This window comes from Lagenorhynchus albirostris, chromosome 1 (assembly GCF_949774975.1).
Source record: "Lagenorhynchus albirostris chromosome 1, mLagAlb1.1, whole genome shotgun sequence".
Classification (NCBI taxonomy): Eukaryota; Metazoa; Chordata; class Mammalia; order Artiodactyla; family Delphinidae; genus Lagenorhynchus; species Lagenorhynchus albirostris.
In genome coordinates this window covers 138,042,560-138,060,382 of record NC_083095.1, presented here as the reverse complement: position 1 = coordinate 138,060,382, position 17,823 = coordinate 138,042,560, and the positions used below count along the sequence as shown (strand labels likewise).

Below are 17,823 nucleotides of genomic sequence, written 5' to 3'. Positions count from 1 at the left end.
CAAACAGGGGGACACTGTACACCTGCGATGACAGATCGCAAGCACGTTCGCTTTGATGACACTGACTCTACCCCACGGATCCTGGCACTTCTCCACTGCCACAGCGACACTACCGAGAACCTCACAGAGATCAAAGGCACTGCCCTCGAGAACCACAGACAGATTGCCAACGGAAGACCTCTGCCACCCAAGGGGACCTGGAAGCTTCAAAGGGCACAGTGCCTGTCTGCGGCAGCGCACCCGGCATCGCAACAGTGCCCGCGTCGCTGTTCCGCCAACACACCGCTCCAGGTAAATCTCTGGCTCTTCGAAAGTCCTGCGTGCCTCCCGGGCCGGACGCATCATGCCCTGTGGGAGAAAAACTTTTCGCTTTGCACATTCCCAAACAAGGGAACAAAGTGGCCAAAGGGCATGTTCGCATAACTCACCTATCTTCAAGGAGAGCGGCACAGACGCCTCAGCATGTCTATCTTCTCTACGTCCTGCAAGACACCCTTTGGGCGTCATTCCTCCGGCAATGGGATCACAAATCTACGCAGGTTACCAACCTCGCTCCTCACTGTCCGTACGCCCGAGAGAGGAAACGTGCTGGACCTCAGACTCGATGAGGAGACGGTAGAGGGTTCTCACTCATTTTGTTCAGATTTTCCAAGGAATGCATACAAGGGTGTCATCATCGATCCAAGCACGTGCTGGGACGCAGCAGAACACAACCAGGCATGCCATGCGGGTCTGCAGAGGATCCATGACCTCATAATATTCCAAAACCCTGGGGAATCCACAGCCCTCAGGCCACTCTGCAAGAGCAACAGTCAAACTACTCTTGAAGCCACTGGGCCCGTCTGAGGAAAACCTAGTATCCAATGGCACATCTTAGGCTGAGTGAACGCCTACCTTCCTGAGTCATCCGGGACCACGCTTAGAAACCTGTCCCCACCTCACTTTTCCAGTTCTCCTTAGCACCTCCAGTCATCACACAAGGCGAAAGTCGTCTTGCTTTACTGTCGGCCACCCTTGCCCAGAAACCGCACCTGAGAAGTGGACATAAATCACGCAGGCTTCAGAATTGGACCCGGGTCCTCTGAGAACGTGATTCATGCGAATGTTTACCTGGGCTTGAGCCCGGACCCTGCTTCTCAAGGACCTCTACCCTTACTGAGAACTCTTGTTTGTCGGACAACACGACTGCAGAAACTTAGGCACGTACGTTGGCCGGTATGTCAGAGGGTCTATGTGTGTGTTCACACCTGTGCGTGTATATGACTGTAACTGCTCACGAGGACGCGCTTCTTGGCTTCTTTGTGTTCCTCTGAATCCGCATCTTGGTCTCCGTGTGTCCCTGAGGTCCTCCACAGGGACACCGAACCGTAAAAGCCACAGTTGATACGCAGCGCACTGGCACTGGACACCGCCCTCCCTAAATGGAGAAAGACCCCTTCAAGCTTCAAGAGGCCGAATGCAAACTCTGAAACCCAGGGGCTTTTGAAATAGGCCACGGATTCCCGCTCTCCCACAGCCAAGCCTTCTGACCAAAGCACAAAGACCTAACCAGTCTTGCCTCCCGGCCGTGGGTATGACATATACGTGGACCCAGAGACCCTGCCAGCTAGTAGCACATCTGATGTGCACTTTGGGCCTCTTTGAGCACTCCTGGAGGCAAGAGAACCTCCGCTGGTCGGGACGACCCTGACCTGCAGCACGCTACTGGCAAGATGCGGGCCGGCACCACTCAAGGGACTAACGAAATTCGGCCTATGTGGCAATTCTCGCCAACTAGGCCAAATCACTCTCTGTGGACCCATAGGAATGCCCACCACAAGAAGTGGTGGGCTTCAGCAACCATGACCCAAGTTCAGACCCCACAGCCGAAACTAGGCTACCATCCCTGCCATGTTTCGCCAGCACCCAGCCAGCAGTTTTGGCTGCCCTGAACCCCGAGGAAACGCACAAATCCTTGCCAGCCTCGTCCTCCGTGCCGTCCTCCATGCCCTCCTCCTGCCCACGGGGCAACTCGAACCTATTGGAAGCCACAGACATCATGCAAAGAGGGGGACCCTGTACACCAGGGATGACAGACCGCAAGCATGTCTGCTTTGATGACACTGACCCTACCCCACGGATCCTGGCACTTCTCCACTGCCACAGCGACACTACAGAGAACCTCACACAGATCAAAGGCACTGTCCCCGAGAACCACAGACAGATTGCCAACGGAAGACCTCTGCCACCCAAGGGGACCTGGAAGCTTCAAAGGGCACAGTGCCTGTCTGCGGCAGCGCACCCGGCATCGCAACAGTGCCCGCGTCGCTGTTCCACCAACACACCGCTCCAGGTAAATCTCTGGCTCTTCGAAAGTCCTGCGTGCCTCCCGGGCCGGACGCATCATGCCCTGTGGGAGAAAAACTTTTCGCTTTGCATATTCACAAACAAGGGAACAATGTGGCCAAAGGGCATATTCGCATAACTCACCTATCCTCAAGGAGAGCGGCACAGACGCCTCAGCATGTCTATCTTCTCTATGTCCTGCAAGACACCCTTTGGGCGTCATTCCTCCAGCAATGGGATCACAACTCTCCGCAGGTTACCTACCTCACCCCATCCTCTTGAACTGCCAAACCCATCCCCTTCATAGGCAGCTGATGCCAACCCACCACGGACAGGACACATCCTTGGGAAGCCGTGGCCAGCGCCTGCACCCCAATAATGACAGCCCATCCCACGACATAACACAGGACATGTCCTCATGATGCCTTACCTTCCTCTCCACGAAACAGCCACCACGCAGGCTTAAATGCACCACTCGGTGCTAACCCCACTCCACGATGGCCCACTTTGTGCCAACACCTGTGCCAGGAGCTGCAATACAGGAGCTGACATGGGCCCTACCTAGGCCTAATCCATCAGCCCTTCCGCCAAAGCCCAACCCCAGTCCACACCCACTCACTACTCCAGCCACACCGGGCACTCAAGAACTTCAAAGAGCCAAACCAAACGACAGAGAGGGCCACAGGCCTGACCTGATGCTCCAGGCCCCAACCAGGGAAGCTTGCTCATTTTGGCTTCCAGAGCTAAACCCCAAAGCCTCATGCACAAAGCGTGATCCCGGCCAAAGCACACCTTTCCAAGCTGCAAGCTCACTGGGCCTACACCACCACACACTCCGCCTCTGAAGACCAGCAGGAGAGCCTGCCCCCTCACATTCCCTCAACGGTCTTTCAGCAGTGACCTGATATTCACACACGACCCAGCTTAGTGGCAGCCACAGTCGACCCTCAGACAGGAGCCCCTCCAAGTCTGGAGCCCTGAGTGGTGTTTGCATGCATGTCAACAGGGGACGCTGGCCCTCAGCATGTCTATGTTCTCTACATCCTGCAAGACACCCTTTGGCGGTCATTCCTCTGGCAATGGGATCACAACTCTACACAGGTTACCTACTTCTCTCCTCACTGTCCCATACGCCTGAGAGAGGAAATGTTGTGGACCTCAGATTCGATGAGGAGAAGGTAGAGTGTCTCACTCATTTTGTTCAGATTTTCAAAGGAATGCATACAAGGGTGTCATCATCGATCCAAGCACTGCTGAGACGATGCAGAACACAACCGGGAATGCCATGCAAGTCTGCACAGGAGCCATAACCTCGTAGTACTCCAAAACCCTGGGAAATCCACAGCCCTCAGGCCACTCTGCAAGAGCAACAGTCAATCTACTCTTGAAGCCACTGGGCCCGTCTGAGGAAAATCTAATATCCAGTGGCATATCTTAGGGTGGGTGAACGCCTACCTTCCTGAGTCATCCGGGACCATGCTTAGCAACCTGCCCCCACCTCACTTTTCCAGTTCTCAGCACCTCCCGTCATCACACAACGCGAAAGTTTTCTTGCCTTTCCATACGGCCACCCTTGCCCAGCAACTGCACCTCAGAAGTGGACATAAATCACGCAGGCTTCAGAATTGGACCAGGGACAACAGAGAACGTGATACATGTGAATGATTATCTGGGCCTGAGCCTGGACCCTGCTTCCCAAGGACCTCTACCCTTACCGAGAACTCAATGTTTGTATGACAGCACGACTGCAGAAAGTTAGGCACGTACGTTGGCCGGTATATGAGAGGGTCTATGTGTGTGTTCAAGCGTGTGCATGTGTGTGACTGTAACTGCTCACGAGGACGCACTTCTGGGCTTCTTTGTGTTCCTCTGAATCTGCATCTTGGTGTCCGTGTGTCCCTGAGGCCCTCTACAGAGACAACGAACCGTAAAAGCCACAGTTGAACAGAGCACACTGGCTTTGGACACCGCACTCCCTGAACGGAGAAAGACCCCTTCAAGCTTCAAGAGGGGGAAGGCGAATTCTGAAACCCAGGAGCTTTTGAAATAGGCCATGGATTCCTGCTCTCCCACAGCCAAGCCTTCTGACCAAAGCACAAAGACCTAACCAGACTTGCCTCCCGGCCGTGGGTATGACATATACGTGGACCCGGAGATGCTCCCAGCTAGTAGCACATCTGATGTGCACTTGGGGCCACTTCCAGCACTCCCGGAGGCAAGAGAACCTCCGCTGGTCAGGCCGACCCTGACCTGCAGCACGCTACTGGCAAGATGAGGGCCGGCACCACTCAAGGGACTAACGAAATTCGGCCTATATGCCAATTCTCGCCAACTAGGCGAAATCACTTTCCGTGAGACCATGGGATTGCCCACCACAGGAAATGGTGGGCTTCAGCAACCATGACCACGGTTCGGACCCCACAGTCGAAGCTAGGCTACCATCCCTGCCATGTTTTGCCAGCACCCACGCAGCAGTGTTGGCTGCCCTGAACCCCGAGGAAACGCACAAACCCTGGACAGATTCTTCCTCAGTGCCCTCCTCCTGCCCACTGGGCAACTCGACCCTAGTGGAAGCCACAGACATCATGCAAACAGGGGGACACTGTACACCAGGGATTACAGACCGCAAGCATGTCCGCTTTGATGACACTGACCCTACCCCACGGATCCTAGCACTTCTCCACTGCCACAGCGACACTACCGAGAACCTCACAGAGATCAAAGGCACTGTCCCCGCGAACCACAGACAGATTGCCAACGGAAGACCTCTGCCACCCAAGGGGACCTGCCACCCAAGGGGACCTGGAAGCTTCAAAGGGCACAGTGCCTGTCTGCGGCAGCGCACCCGGCATCGCAACAGTGCCCGCGTCGCTGTTCCACCAACACACCGCCCCAGGTAAATCTCTGGCTCTTCGAAAGTCCTGCGTGCCTCACGGGCCGGACGCATCATGCCCTGTGGGAGAAAAACTTTTCGCTTTGCACATTCCCAAACAAGGGAACAAAGTGGCCAAAGGGCATGTTCGCATAACTCACCTATCTTCAAGGAGAGCGGCACAGACGCCTCAGCATGTCTATCTTCTCTACGTCCTGCAAGACACCCTTTGGGCGTCATTCCTCCGGCAATGGGATCACAAATCTACGCAGGTTACCAACCTCGCTCCTCACTGTCCGTACGCCCGAGAGAGGAAACGTGCTGGACCTCAGACTCGATGAGGAGACGGTAGAGGGTTCTCACTCATTTTGTTCAGATTTTCCAAGGAATGCATACAAGGGTGTCATCATCGATCCAAGCACGTGCTGGGACGCAGCAGAACACAACCAGTCATGCCATGCGGGTCTGCAGAGGAGACATGACCTCGTAGTACTCCAAAACCCTGGGGAATCCACAGCCCTCAGGCCACTCTGCAAGAGCAACAGTCAATCTACTCTTGAAGCCACTGGGCCCGTCTGAGGAAAACCTAATATCCAGTGGCACATCTTAGGGTGGGTGAACGCCTACCTTCCTGAGTCATCCGGGACCATGCTTACCAACCTGCCCCCACCTCACTTTTCCAGTTCTCCTGAGCACCTCCAGTCATCACACAACGCGAAAGTCTTCTTGCCTTTCCTGACGGCAACCGCTGCCCAGCAACTGCACCTGAGAAGTGGACATAAATCACGCAGGCTTCAGAATTGGACCGGGGTCCTCAGAGAACGTGATTCATGCGAATGTTTACCGCAGCGTGAGCCCAGACCCTGCTTCCCAAGGACCTCTACCCTTACTGAGGACTCAATGTTTGTCTGACAGCACGACTGCAGAAAGTTAGGCACGTACGTTGGCCGGTATGTGAGAGGGTCTACGTGTGTGTTCACGCGTGAGCACGTGTGTGACCGTAACTGCGCACGAGGACGCGCTTCTGGGCTTCTTTGTGTTCCTCTGAATCTGCATCTTGGTCTCCTTGGGTCCCTGAGGCCCTCTGCACAGACACCGAATCGTAAAAACCACAGTTAATACACAGCACACTGCCTTTGGAAACCGCCCCCCCGAATGGAGAAAGACCCCCTTCAAGCTTCAAGAGGCCGAATGCGAACTCTGAAACGCGGAGGCTGTTGAAAGAGGCCACGGATTCCCGCTCTCCCACAACCAAGACTTCTGACCAAAGCACAATGAGCTAACCAGACTTGCCTCCCGGCCGTGGGTGTGACATATACGTGGACCCGGAGAACCTGCCAGCTACTAGCACATCTGATGTGCGCTTGGGGCCACTTCCAGCACTCCCGGAGGCAAGACAACCTCCGCTGGTCGGGCCGACCCTCACCTGCGGCAGGCTACAGGCAACATGCAGCCCGGCACCACTCGAGGGGTAACGAAATTTGGCCTATGTGCCTATTCTCGCCAACTAGGCCACATCACTTTCTGTGGGCCCACAGGAATGCCCACCACAGGAAATGATGGGCTTCAGCAACCATGACCCAAGTTCAGACCCCACAGCCGAAACTAGGCTACCATCCCTGCCACGTTTCGCCAGCACCCACCCAGCAGGGTTGGCGGCCCTGAACCCTGAGGAAACGCACAAATCCTTGCCAGCCTCGTCCTCCGTGGCCTCCTCCTGCCCACGGGGCAACTCGACCCTATTGGAAGCCACAGACATCGTGCAAACAGGGGGACACTGTACACCAGGGATTACAGACCGCAAGCATGTCCGCTTTGATGACACTGACCCTACCCCACGGATCCTAGCACTTCTCCACTGCCACAGCGACACTACCGAGAACCTCACAGAGATCAAAGGCACTGTCCCCGCGAACCACAGACAGATTGCCAACGGAAGACCTCTGCCACCCAAGGGGACCTGCCACCCAAGGGGACCTGGAAGCTTCAAAGGGCACAGTGCCTGTCTGCGGCAGCGCACCCGGCATCGCAACAGTGCCCGCGTCGCTGTTCCACCAACACACCGCCCCAGGTAAATCTCTGGCTCTTCGAAAGTCCTGCGTGCCTCACGGGCCGGACGCATCATGCCCTGTGGGAGAAAAACTTTTCGCTTTGCACATTCCCAAACAAGGGAACAAAGTGGCCAAAGGGCATGTTCGCATAACTCACCTATCTTCAAGGAGAGCGGCACAGACGCCTCAGCATGTCTATCTTCTCTACGTCCTGCAAGACACCCTTTGGGCGTCATTCCTCCGGCAATGGGATCACAAATCTACGCAGGTTACCAACCTCGCTCCTCACTGTCCGTACGCCCGAGAGAGGAAACGTGCTGGACCTCAGACTCGATGAGGAGACGGTAGAGGGTTCTCACTCATTTTGTTCAGATTTTCCAAGGAATGCATACAAGGGTGTCATCATCGATCCAAGCACGTGCTGGGACGCAGCAGAACACAACCAGTCATGCCATGCGGGTCTGCAGAGGAGACATGACCTCGTAGTACTCCAAAACCCTGGGGAATCCACAGCCCTCAGGCCACTCTGCAAGAGCAACAGTCAATCTACTCTTGAAGCCACTGGGCCCGTCTGAGGAAAACCTAATATCCAGTGGCACATCTTAGGGTGGGTGAACGCCTACCTTCCTGAGTCATCCGGGACCATGCTTACCAACCTGCCCCCACCTCACTTTTCCAGTTCTCCTGAGCACCTCCAGTCATCACACAACGCGAAAGTCTTCTTGCCTTTCCTGACGGCAACCGCTGCCCAGCAACTGCACCTGAGAAGTGGACATAAATCACGCAGGCTTCAGAATTGGACCGGGGTCCTCAGAGAACGTGATTCATGCGAATGTTTACCGCAGCGTGAGCCCAGACCCTGCTTCCCAAGGACCTCTACCCTTACTGAGGACTCAATGTTTGTCTGACAGCACGACTGCAGAAAGTTAGGCACGTACGTTGGCCGGTATGTGAGAGGGTCTACGTGTGTGTTCACGCGTGAGCACGTGTGTGACCGTAACTGCGCACGAGGACGCGCTTCTGGGCTTCTTTGTGTTCCTCTGAATCTGCATCTTGGTCTCCTTGGGTCCCTGAGGCCCTCTGCACAGACACCGAATCGTAAAAACCACAGTTAATACACAGCACACTGCCTTTGGAAACCGCCCCCCCGAATGGAGAAAGACCCCCTTCAAGCTTCAAGAGGCCGAATGCGAACTCTGAAACGCGGAGGCTGTTGAAAGAGGCCACGGATTCCCGCTCTCCCACAACCAAGACTTCTGACCAAAGCACAATGAGCTAACCAGACTTGCCTCCCGGCCGTGGGTGTGACATATACGTGGACCCGGAGAACCTGCCAGCTACTAGCACATCTGATGTGCGCTTGGGGCCACTTCCAGCACTCCCGGAGGCAAGACAACCTCCGCTGGTCGGGCCGACCCTCACCTGCGGCAGGCTACAGGCAACATGCAGCCCGGCACCACTCGAGGGGTAACGAAATTTGGCCTATGTGCCTATTCTCGCCAACTAGGCCACATCACTTTCTGTGGGCCCACAGGAATGCCCACCACAGGAAATGATGGGCTTCAGCAACCATGACCCAAGTTCAGACCCCACAGCCGAAACTAGGCTACCATCCCTGCCACGTTTCGCCAGCACCCACCCAGCAGGGTTGGCGGCCCTGAACCCTGAGGAAACGCACAAATCCTTGCCAGCCTCGTCCTCCGTGGCCTCCTCCTGCCCACGGGGCAACTCGACCCTATTGGAAGCCACAGACATCGTGCAAACAGGGGGACACTGTACACCTGCGATGACAGATCGCAAGCACGTTCGCTTTGATGACACTGACCCTACCCCACGGATCCTGGCACTTCTCCACTGCCACAGCGACACTACCGAGAACCTCACAGAGATCAAAGGCACTGCCCTCGAGAACCACAGACAGATTGCCAACGGAAGACCTCTGCCACCCAAGGGGACCTGGAAGCTTCAAAGGGCACAGTGCCTGTCTGCGGCAGCGCACCCGGCATCGCAACAGTGCCCGCGTCGCTGTTCCGCCAACACACCGCTCCAGGTAAATCTCTGGCTCTTCGAAAGTCCTGCGTGCCTCCCGGGCCAGACGCATCATGCCCTGTGGGAGAAAAACTTTTCGCTTTGCACATTCCCAAACAAGGGAACAAAGTGGCCAAAGGGCATGTTCGCATAACTCACCTATCTTCAAGGAGAGCGGCACAGACGCCTCAGCATGTCTATCTTCTCTACGTCCTGCAAGACACCCTTTGGGCGTCATTCCTCCGGCAATGGGATCACAAATCTACGCAGGTTACCAACCTCGCTCCTCACTGTCCGTACGCCCGAGAGAGGAAACGTGCTGGACCTCAGACTCGATGAGGAGACGGTAGAGGGTTCTCACTCATTTTGTTCAGATTTTCCAAGGAATGCATACAAGGGTGTCATCATCGATCCAAGCACGTGCTGGGACGCAGCAGAACACAACCAGGCATGCCATGCGGGTCTGCAGAGGATCCATGACCTCATAATATTCCAAAACCCTGGGGAATCCACAGCCCTCAGGCCACTCTGCAAGAGCAACAGTCAAACTACTCTTGAAGCCACTGGGCCCATCTGAGGAAAACCTAGTATCCAATGGCACATCTTAGGCTGAGTGAACGCCTACCTTCCTGAGTCATCCGGGACCACGCTTAGAAACCTGTCCCCACCTCACTTTTCCAGTTCTCCTTAGCACCTCCAGTCATCACACAAGGCGAAAGTCGTCTTGCTTTACTGTCGGCCACCCTTGCCCAGAAACCGCACCTGAGAAGTGGACATAAATCACGCAGGCTTCAGAATTGGACCCGGGTCCTCTGAGAACGTGATTCATGCGAATGTTTACCTGGGCTTGAGCCCGGACCCTGCTTCTCAAGGACCTCTACCCTTACTGAGAACTCTTGTTTGTCGGACAACACGACTGCAGAAACTTAGGCACGTACGTTGGCCGGTATGTCAGAGGGTCTATGTGTGTGTTCACACCTGTGCGTGTATATGACTGTAACTGCTCACGAGGACGCGCTTCTTGGCTTCTTTGTGTTCCTCTGAATCCGCATCTTGGTCTCCGTGTGTCCCTGAGGTCCTCCACAGGGACACCGAACCGTAAAAGCCACAGTTGATACGCAGCGCACTGGCACTGGACACCGCCCTCCCTAAATGGAGAAAGACCCCTTCAAGCTTCAAGAGGCCGAATGCAAACTCTGAAACCCAGGGGCTTTTGAAATAGGCCACGGATTCCCGCTCTCCCACAGCCAAGCCTTCTGACCAAAGCACAAAGACCTAACCAGTCTTGCCTCCCGGCCGTGGGTATGACATATACGTGGACCCAGAGACCCTGCCAGCTAGTAGCACATCTGATGTGCACTTTGGGCCTCTTTGAGCACTCCTGGAGGCAAGAGAACCTCCGCTGGTCGGGACGACCCTGACCTGCAGCACGCTACTGGCAAGATGCGGGCCGGCACCACTCAAGGGACTAACGAAATTCGGCCTATGTGGCAATTCTCGCCAACTAGGCCAAATCACTCTCTGTGGACCCATAGGAATGCCCACCACAAGAAGTGGTGGGCTTCAGCAACCATGACCCAAGTTCAGACCCCACAGCCGAAACTAGGCTACCATCCCTGCCATGTTTCGCCAGCACCCAGCCAGCAGTTTTGGCTGCCCTGAACCCCGAGGAAACGCACAAATCCTTGCCAGCCTCGTCCTCCGTGCCGTCCTCCATGCCCTCCTCCTGCCCACGGGGCAACTCGAACCTATTGGAAGCCACAGACATCATGCAAAGAGGGGGACCCTGTACACCAGGGATGACAGACCGCAAGCATGTCTGCTTTGATGACACTGACCCTACCCCACGGATCCTGGCACTTCTCCACTGCCACAGCGACACTACAGAGAACCTCACACAGATCAAAGGCACTGTCCCCGAGAACCACAGACAGATTGCCAACGGAAGACCTCTGCCACCCAAGGGGACCTGGAAGCTTCAAAGGGCACAGTGCCTGTCTGCGGCAGCGCACCCGGCATCGCAACAGTGCCCGCGTCGCTGTTCCGCCAACACACCGCTCCAGGTAAATCTCTGGCTCTTCGAAAGTCCTGCGTGCCTCCCGGGCCGGACGCATCATGCCCTGTGGGAGAAAAACTTTTCGCTTTGCATATTCACAAACAAGGGAACAATGTGGCCAAAGGGCATATTCGCATAACTCACCTATCCTCAAGGAGAGCGGCACAGACGCCTCAGCATGTCTATCTTCTCTATGTCCTGCAAGACACCCTTTGGGCGTCATTCCTCCAGCAATGGGATCACAACTCTCCGCAGGTTACCTACCTCACCCCATCCTCTTGAACTGCCAAACCCATCCCCTTCATAGGCAGCTGATGCCAACCCACCACGGACAGGACACATCCTTGGGAAGCCGTGGCCAGCGCCTGCACCCCAATAATGACAGCCCATCCCACGACATAACACAGGACATGTCCTCATGATGCCTTACCTTCCTCTCCACGAAACAGCCACCACGCAGGCTTAAATGCACCACTCGGTGCTAACCCCACTCCACGATGGCCCACTTTGTGCCAACACCTGTGCCAGGAGCTGCAATACAGGAGCTGACATGGGCCCTACCTAGGCCTAATCCATCAGCCCTTCCGCCAAAGCCCAACCCCAGTCCACACCCACTCACTACTCCAGCCACACCGGGCACTCAAGAACTTCAAAGAGCCAAACCAAACGACAGAGAGGGCCACAGGCCTGACCTGATGCTCCAGGCCCCAACCAGGGAAGCTTGCTCATTTTGGCTTCCAGAGCTAAACCCCAAAGCCTCATGCACAAAGCGTGATCCCGGCCAAAGCACACCTTTCCAAGCTGCAAGCTCACTGGGCCTACACCACCACACACTCCGCCTCTGAAGACCAGCAGGAGAGCCTGCCCCCTCACATTCCCTCAACGGTCTTTCAGCAGTGACCTGATATTCACACACGACCCAGCTTAGTGGCAGCCACAGTCGACCCTCAGACAGGAGCCCCTCCAAGTCTGGAGCCCTGAGTGGTGTTTGCATGCATGTCAACAGGGGACGCTGGCCCTCAGCATGTCTATGTTCTCTACATCCTGCAAGACACCCTTTGGCGGTCATTCCTCTGGCAATGGGATCACAACTCTACACAGGTTACCTACTTCTCTCCTCACTGTCCCATACGCCTGAGAGAGGAAATGTTGTGGACCTCAGATTCGATGAGGAGAAGGTAGAGTGTCTCACTCATTTTGTTCAGATTTTCAAAGGAATGCATACAAGGGTGTCATCATCGATCCAAGCACTGCTGAGACGATGCAGAACACAACCGGGAATGCCATGCAAGTCTGCACAGGAGCCATAACCTCGTAGTACTCCAAAACCCTGGGAAATCCACAGCCCTCAGGCCACTCTGCAAGGGCAACAGTCAATCTACTCTTGAAGCCACTGGGCCCGTCTGAGGAAAATCTAATATCCAGTGGCATATCTTAGGGTGGGTGAACGCCTACCTTCCTGAGTCATCCGGGACCATGCTTAGCAACCTGCCCCCACCTCACTTTTCCAGTTCTCAGCACCTCCCGTCATCACACAACGCGAAAGTTTTCTTGCCTTTCCATACGGCCACCCTTGCCCAGCAACTGCACCTCAGAAGTGGACATAAATCACGCAGGCTTCAGAATTGGACCAGGGACAACAGAGAACGTGATACATGTGAATGATTATCTGGGCCTGAGCCTGGACCCTGCTTCCCAAGGACCTCTACCCTTACCGAGAACTCAATGTTTGTATGACAGCACGACTGCAGAAAGTTAGGCACGTACGTTGGCCGGTATATGAGAGGGTCTATGTGTGTGTTCAAGCGTGTGCATGTGTGTGACTGTAACTGCTCACGAGGACGCACTTCTGGGCTTCTTTGTGTTCCTCTGAATCTGCATCTTGGTGTCCGTGTGTCCCTGAGGCCCTCTACAGAGACAACGAACCGTAAAAGCCACAGTTGAACAGAGCACACTGGCTTTGGACACCGCACTCCCTGAACGGAGAAAGACCCCTTCAAGCTTCAAGAGGGGGAAGGCGAATTCTGAAACCCAGGAGCTTTTGAAACAGGCCATGGATTCCTGCTCTCCCACAGCCAAGCCTTCTGACCAAAGCACAAAGACCTAACCAGACTTGCCTCCCGGCCGTGGGTATGACATATACGTGGACCCGGAGATGCTCCCAGCTAGTAGCACATCTGATGTGCACTTGGGGCCACTTCCAGCACTCCCGGAGGCAAGAGAACCTCCGCTGGTCAGGCCGACCCTGACCTGCAGCACGCTACTGGCAAGATGAGGGCCGGCACCACTCAAGGGACTAACGAAATTCGGCCTATATGCCAATTCTCGCCAACTAGGCGAAATCACTTTCCGTGAGACCATGGGATTGCCCACCACAGGAAATGGTGGGCTTCAGCAACCATGACCACGGTTCGGACCCCACAGTCGAAGCTAGGCTACCATCCCTGCCATGTTTTGCCAGCACCCACGCAGCAGTGTTGGCTGCCCTGAACCCCGAGGAAACGCACAAACCCTGGACAGATTCTTCCTCAGTGCCCTCCTCCTGCCCACTGGGCAACTCGACCCTAGTGGAAGCCACAGACATCATGCAAACAGGGGGACACTGTACACCAGGGATTACAGACCGCAAGCATGTCCGCTTTGATGACACTGACCCTACCCCACGGATCCTAGCACTTCTCCACTGCCACAGCGACACTACCGAGAACCTCACAGAGATCAAAGGCACTGTCCCCGCGAACCACAGACAGATTGCCAACGGAAGACCTCTGCCACCCAAGGGGACCTGCCACCCAAGGGGACCTGGAAGCTTCAAAGGGCACAGTGCCTGTCTGCGGCAGCGCACCCGGCATCGCAACAGTGCCCGCGTCGCTGTTCCACCAACACACCGCTCCAGGTAAATCTCTGGCTCTTCGAAAGTCCTGCGTGCCTCACGGGCCGGACGCATCATGCCCTGTGGGAGAAAAACTTTTCGCTTTGCACATTCCCAAACAAGGGAACAAAGTGGCCAAAGGGCATGTTCGCATAACTCACCTATCTTCAAGGAGAGCGGCACAGACGCCTCAGCATGTCTATCTTCTCTACGTCCTGCAAGACACCCTTTGGGCGTCATTCCTCCGGCAATGGGATCACAAATCTACGCAGGTTACCAACCTCGCTCCTCACTGTCCGTACGCCCGAGAGAGGAAACGTGCTGGACCTCAGACTCGATGAGGAGACGGTAGAGGGTTCTCACTCATTTTGTTCAGATTTTCCAAGGAATGCATACAAGGGTGTCATCATCGATCCAAGCACGTGCTGGGACGCAGCAGAACACAACCAGTCATGCCATGCGGGTCTGCAGAGGAGACATGACCTCGTAGTACTCCAAAACCCTGGGGAATCCACAGCCCTCAGGCCACTCTGCAAGAGCAACAGTCAATCTACTCTTGAAGCCACTGGGCCCGTCTGAGGAAAACCTAATATCCAGTGGCACATCTTAGGGTGGGTGAACGCCTACCTTCCTGAGTCATCCGGGACCATGCTTACCAACCTGCCCCCACCTCACTTTTCCAGTTCTCCTGAGCACCTCCAGTCATCACACAACGCGAAAGTCTTCTTGCCTTTCCTGACGGCAACCGCTGCCCAGCAACTGCACCTGAGAAGTGGACATAAATCACGCAGGCTTCAGAATTGGACCGGGGTCCTCAGAGAACGTGATTCATGCGAATGTTTACCGCAGCGTGAGCCCAGACCCTGCTTCCCAAGGACCTCTACCCTTACTGAGGACTCAATGTTTGTCTGACAGCACGACTGCAGAAAGTTAGGCACGTACGTTGGCCGGTATGTGAGAGGGTCTACGTGTGTGTTCACGCGTGAGCACGTGTGTGACCGTAACTGCGCACGAGGACGCGCTTCTGGGCTTCTTTGTGTTCCTCTGAATCTGCATCTTGGTCTCCTTGGGTCCCTGAGGCCCTCTGCACAGACACCGAATCGTAAAAACCACAGTTAATACACAGCACACTGCCTTTGGAAACCGCCCCCCCGAATGGAGAAAGACCCCCTTCAAGCTTCAAGAGGCCGAATGCGAACTCTGAAACGCGGAGGCTGTTGAAAGAGGCCACGGATTCCCGCTCTCCCACAACCAAGACTTCTGACCAAAGCACAATGAGCTAACCAGACTTGCCTCCCGGCCGTGGGTGTGACATATACGTGGACCCGGAGAACCTGCCAGCTACTAGCACATCTGATGTGCGCTTGGGGCCACTTCCAGCACTCCCGGAGGCAAGACAACCTCCGCTGGTCGGGCCGACCCTCACCTGCGGCAGGCTACAGGCAACATGCAGCCCGGCACCACTCGAGGGGTAACGAAATTTGGCCTATGTGCCTATTCTCGCCAACTAGGCCACATCACTTTCTGTGGGCCCACAGGAATGCCCACCACAGGAAATGATGGGCTTCAGCAACCATGACCCAAGTTCAGACCCCACAGCCGAAACTAGGCTACCATCCCTGCCACGTTTCGCCAGCACCCACCCAGCAGGGTTGGCGGCCCTGAACCCTGAGGAAACGCACAAATCCTTGCCAGCCTCGTCCTCCGTGGCCTCCTCCTGCCCACGGGGCAACTCGACCCTATTGGAAGCCACAGACATCGTGCAAACAGGGGGACACTGTACACCTGCGATGACAGATCGCAAGCACGTTCGCTTTGATGACACTGACTCTACCCCACGGATCCTGGCACTTCTCCACTGCCACAGCGACACTACCGAGAACCTCACAGAGATCAAAGGCACTGCCCTCGAGAACCACAGACAGATTGCCAACGGAAGACCTCTGCCACCCAAGGGGACCTGGAAGCTTCAAAGGGCACAGTGCCTGTCTGCGGCAGCGCACCCGGCATCGCAACAGTGCCCGCGTCGCTGTTCCGCCAACACACCGCTCCAGGTAAATCTCTGGCTCTTCGAAAGTCCTGCGTGCCTCCCGGGCCAGACGCATCATGCCCTGTGGGAGAAAAACTTTTCGCTTTGCACATTCCCAAACAAGGGAACAAAGTGGCCAAAGGGCATGTTCGCATAACTCACCTATCTTCAAGGAGAGCGGCACAGACGCCTCAGCATGTCTATCTTCTCTACGTCCTGCAAGACACCCTTTGGGCGTCATTCCTCCGGCAATGGGATCACAAATCTACGCAGGTTACCAACCTCGCTCCTCACTGTCCGTACGCCCGAGAGAGGAAACGTGCTGGACCTCAGACTCGATGAGGAGACGGTAGAGGGTTCTCACTCATTTTGTTCAGATTTTCCAAGGAATGCATACAAGGGTGTCATCATCGATCCAAGCACGTGCTGGGACGCAGCAGAACACAACCAGGCATGCCATGCGGGTCTGCAGAGGATCCATGACCTCATAATATTCCAAAACCCTGGGGAATCCACAGCCCTCAGGCCACTCTGCAAGAGCAACAGTCAAACTACTCTTGAAGCCACTGGGCCCGTCTGAGGAAAACCTAGTATCCAATGGCACATCTTAGGCTGAGTGAACGCCTACCTTCCTGAGTCATCCGGGACCACGCTTAGAAACCTGTCCCCACCTCACTTTTCCAGTTCTCCTTAGCACCTCCAGTCATCACACAAGGCGAAAGTCGTCTTGCTTTACTGTCGGCCACCCTTGCCCAGAAACCGCACCTGAGAAGTGGACATAAATCACGCAGGCTTCAGAATTGGACCCGGGTCCTCTGAGAACGTGATTCATGCGAATGTTTACCTGGGCTTGAGCCCGGACCCTGCTTCTCAAGGACCTCTACCCTTACTGAGAACTCTTGTTTGTCGGACAACACGACTGCAGAAACTTAGGCACGTACGTTGGCCGGTATGTCAGAGGGTCTATGTGTGTGTTCACACCTGTGCGTGTATATGACTGTAACTGCTCACGAGGACGCGCTTCTTGGCTTCTTTGTGTTCCTCTGAATCCGCATCTTGGTCTCCGTGTGTCCCTGAGGTCCTCCACAGGGACACCGAACCGTAAAAGCCACAGTTGATACGCAGCGCACTGGCACTGGACACCGCCCTCCCTAAATGGAGAAAGACCCCTTCAAGCTTCAAGAGGCCGAATGCAAACTCTGAAACCCAGGGGCTTTTGAAATAGGCCACGGATTCCCGCTCTCCCACAGCCAAGCCTTCTGACCAAAGCACAAAGACCTAACCAGTCTTGCCTCCCGGCCGTGGGTATGACATATACGTGGACCCAGAGACCCTGCCAGCTAGTAGCACATCTGATGTGCACTTTGGGCCTCTTTGAGCACTCCTGGAGGCAAGAGAACCTCCGCTGGTCGGGACGACCCTGACCTGCAGCACGCTACTGGCAAGATGCGGGCCGGCACCACTCAAGGGACTAACGAAATTCGGCCTATGTGGCAATTCTCGCCAACTAGGCCAAATCACTCTCTGTGGACCCATAGGAATGCCCACCACAAGAAGTGGTGGGCTTCAGCAACCATGACCCAAGTTCAG

General features: G+C 55.4%; 8 non-coding genes across 8 annotated transcripts; all 8 read right to left on the bottom strand.

Moving 5' to 3' along the window:
- Positions 1-590: 590 nt before the first annotated feature.
- Positions 591-683, bottom strand: LOC132505249 (small nucleolar RNA SNORD116). The gene has a single exon (XR_009535325.1). It is a non-coding gene; the product is annotated as a small nucleolar RNA SNORD116 (small nucleolar RNA).
- A 2,795-nt stretch (positions 684-3,478) lies between these two features.
- Positions 3,479-3,570, bottom strand: LOC132505813 (small nucleolar RNA SNORD116). Its single transcript, XR_009535546.1, has one exon. It is a non-coding gene; the product is annotated as a small nucleolar RNA SNORD116 (small nucleolar RNA).
- A 1,950-nt stretch (positions 3,571-5,520) lies between these two features.
- LOC132505239 (small nucleolar RNA SNORD116) lies at positions 5,521-5,613 on the bottom strand. The gene has a single exon (XR_009535320.1). It is a non-coding gene; the product is annotated as a small nucleolar RNA SNORD116 (small nucleolar RNA).
- Positions 5,614-7,567: 1,954 nt separating this feature from the next.
- Positions 7,568-7,660, bottom strand: LOC132505234 (small nucleolar RNA SNORD116). The gene has a single exon (XR_009535317.1). It is a non-coding gene; the product is annotated as a small nucleolar RNA SNORD116 (small nucleolar RNA).
- A 1,937-nt stretch (positions 7,661-9,597) lies between these two features.
- On the bottom strand, positions 9,598-9,690 carry LOC132505232 (small nucleolar RNA SNORD116). The gene has a single exon (XR_009535316.1). It is a non-coding gene; the product is annotated as a small nucleolar RNA SNORD116 (small nucleolar RNA).
- Positions 9,691-12,485: 2,795 nt separating this feature from the next.
- On the bottom strand, positions 12,486-12,577 carry LOC132505809 (small nucleolar RNA SNORD116). Its single transcript, XR_009535545.1, has one exon. It is a non-coding gene; the product is annotated as a small nucleolar RNA SNORD116 (small nucleolar RNA).
- Positions 12,578-14,527: 1,950 nt separating this feature from the next.
- LOC132505230 (small nucleolar RNA SNORD116) lies at positions 14,528-14,620 on the bottom strand. Its single transcript, XR_009535315.1, has one exon. It is a non-coding gene; the product is annotated as a small nucleolar RNA SNORD116 (small nucleolar RNA).
- A 1,937-nt stretch (positions 14,621-16,557) lies between these two features.
- Positions 16,558-16,650, bottom strand: LOC132505225 (small nucleolar RNA SNORD116). The gene has a single exon (XR_009535314.1). It is a non-coding gene; the product is annotated as a small nucleolar RNA SNORD116 (small nucleolar RNA).
- Between the last annotated feature and the right edge of the window lie 1,173 nt (positions 16,651-17,823).